Source organism: Penaeus vannamei, chromosome 22, assembly GCF_042767895.1.
Source record: "Penaeus vannamei isolate JL-2024 chromosome 22, ASM4276789v1, whole genome shotgun sequence".
Taxonomy (NCBI): Eukaryota; Metazoa; Arthropoda; class Malacostraca; order Decapoda; family Penaeidae; genus Penaeus; species Penaeus vannamei.
In genome coordinates this window covers 12,340,076-12,342,575 of record NC_091570.1, presented here as the reverse complement: position 1 = coordinate 12,342,575, position 2,500 = coordinate 12,340,076, and the positions used below count along the sequence as shown (strand labels likewise).

The 2,500-nt window shown below is 40.1% G+C and overlaps 1 protein-coding gene and 1 non-coding gene across 2 annotated transcripts in view; both read left to right on the top strand.

The window, feature by feature from the left end:
* Positions 1-2,500, top strand: part of ZnT63C (zinc transporter 63C) — a 192,589-nt gene that overhangs the window by 47,163 nt on the left and 142,926 nt on the right. The gene's annotated exons all lie outside the window — the stretch shown is intronic.
* Positions 1-2,500, top strand: part of LOC113825409 (uncharacterized) — a 15,898-nt gene that overhangs the window by 578 nt on the left and 12,820 nt on the right. Inside the window, exons 2-3 of the transcript XR_011399440.1 lie at positions 1-97; positions 358-530. The exon at positions 1-97 is cut by the window's left edge and continues 94 nt beyond it. This is a non-coding gene — a transcript (uncharacterized protein). The remainder of the gene's footprint in view (positions 98-357; positions 531-2,500) is intronic.

Genomic DNA, 2,500 nt, shown 5'->3' with positions numbered 1-2,500 from the left:
TTTTCTGCCCCTAATTTAGTGCCTTCAGTTGCTGATCGTCTCTGAGAGATGATTTCCATCTATCCCCTGGGCACAGACTGGTCTGGGTTTGCCTTTGGTGAGTAAGAGTTTTCATATTTATCTTGTTATTTTCTGTATTTATACCTCATTTGTTCTTTCATTTTAATTGTTTTATGTTGTCCTTTTCCACTATCTCTTTCTTTTATTTTTCTTTTGTTTATTGCTTTCTTTTGTTTTGTAATTTTTTTCAATTCTGTTTCAAAATCCCTTGACAATATCTAATGTATATTTGAGGGCATAGCATTAATTAATGTTATAGTTATATGTCACTTATAGAAATCTAACTGAATCCCACAGATTAAAGAAACACAAAATGAGGGAGCATACCATCAAGATTGGAGTGTTGTCAATGGTAGTGTCACCTCTGAGTCTGAGAATCAGGAGCAGTGTCATTGTTGACCCCTCTTTATTAAAAGTACGAAGTTGTACAGCGGAAACATTTAGGCCGCAGACTCAGATTCATTCCCAAGGTAAACAGCAGTGACTTCTATTGTGTACAGGAATACATGTGTACATTGCTCTGATCCTGGTTTTGGTTAAGTAATTGAAAAAGCATTAAATATATTTCTTTGTTCATTTGGTTTCAGCAGTAAAATAGATAAATTGGTTCCTATGCCATCTTAGCCACACTTAGCACACATTATATGCATTGAGAGAAATCAGATTAAATATGAATGAGCAAAGGAAACAATAGCTGCCATTGGTAGGCCAAGGAGAGAGATGAGTAGCTGTGGACAGACAGGCAAAGTCTAATTCATAGGGAATGTCCTGGCACCTTTGAAGTCGTATTATAGTGAGCTTATTTCCTTGAGTGTAAAGTCATGTATCATTAATAAAGGGTTTCATTTTAAAAAAATAGGATGGCTATCTATATCATCTAATCACAGCAAGCCATAGATGCCATGAAGCTGAAAATGTGCATGCCCTTCTGAGGAAGTTTTATTAAATGTGAGGAATACCATCTGTCCTATAAACATTGTTTTTATAATTTTTTTTTTACAGTCCCTAATTAAAATGCTACATGACTTCACATTCAACTCTGTCAGTGCAGTGTCTGTAATCTGATTCATGTTTGGGAAAAATGTGTTTTTGATTTCAGTTTGTAATCTGATGCATGGTCATTGATCACAACCATCTTGATTGTTCATGTCTTTGACTGTCAGAGAAAGATTCCAATAATATCAATACTGGTTGTGTTATTGCAGTTAATAATTAGAAAAAAATAGAGGAAACTAGACACAGAGTGTATGCATGCATGCACACATGCACACACACTATCACTCCTCTCCTTACACACTCACACTTTCTCACACTTTCACATGCACACACAAACAAAAACACACACAAAAATACACACAAAAAACATACACACACACACATACAAAACACACACACACACACCAAATAAACACACACACAAAACACACACACACACACAAAACACACACACAAACTCACACGCACAAACTCACACACACACAAACACACACAAACACAAACACACCCACACAAACACAAACAAACACACACACACACACACACCCTAACACACACACACACACCCACACACACACACTGTAATCCAGCTATATCTATATCTAATTACTATATGATACACATATATATATAATCTTACATGTTTGTCACATACATATCTTCACACATACATATACATATGCATAATACGCCTGACCATTGCTTCCCCCTTGTTTATTCCTCTTATTGCCACACCAGACATTCCAATGTCATGTTGTCTATCTTTTCCACAAGAGGTATGTGCTGATGTAACGCTGCTTGTTCATCACCGTCGTCACATGCTAACCATGTGACTTGATGCGATCTTTAGACCATTGTACAGGAGATCAGGCAGACTCCGTGGGGAGCTAAGGAGCAACAACTTGCTCCAAGGAGCTGCTGCACTCCAACATCTTATTCAGTAAAGGAGTCACACACTTTGTTGTCTACCTTAACCCTAAGCTCGCCATCTACCAAACTCTCATAGGACCCAACATTTTGGGCTCTTACAACTGGCAGCAGCGGTGAAAGTGAACTTATACGCTCCGCATCAACATTATACCCTACCAAGCACACACTGTGACCCAGTCCCGCAGAGATGTCCCCAAGCCTGATAGCTGACACTGTCTGCCTAGCTGCTGAATTCCGCCATAACACTCTCAGCACTAGCTGCCATTCCTCAGCATCTATCTCGCTCATGCTGCCGCCAGCGCCATGCCGAGCATCCAGACCCCAGCTGGACCACATATCACCAAGGACGTGGACCACCCAAACATCTTTACACCGAGCCGAGTTCTTCGCCATGCGGTTTCATCACCATCGCAGCCATGCGACAGGAAACAACAACACTTCGCTAACTGGTCGTGCCATGACCTTGTTTGCCACACACTGCTCAAAATCTCCTCGTCAGCCGCTCTCTGCCTTG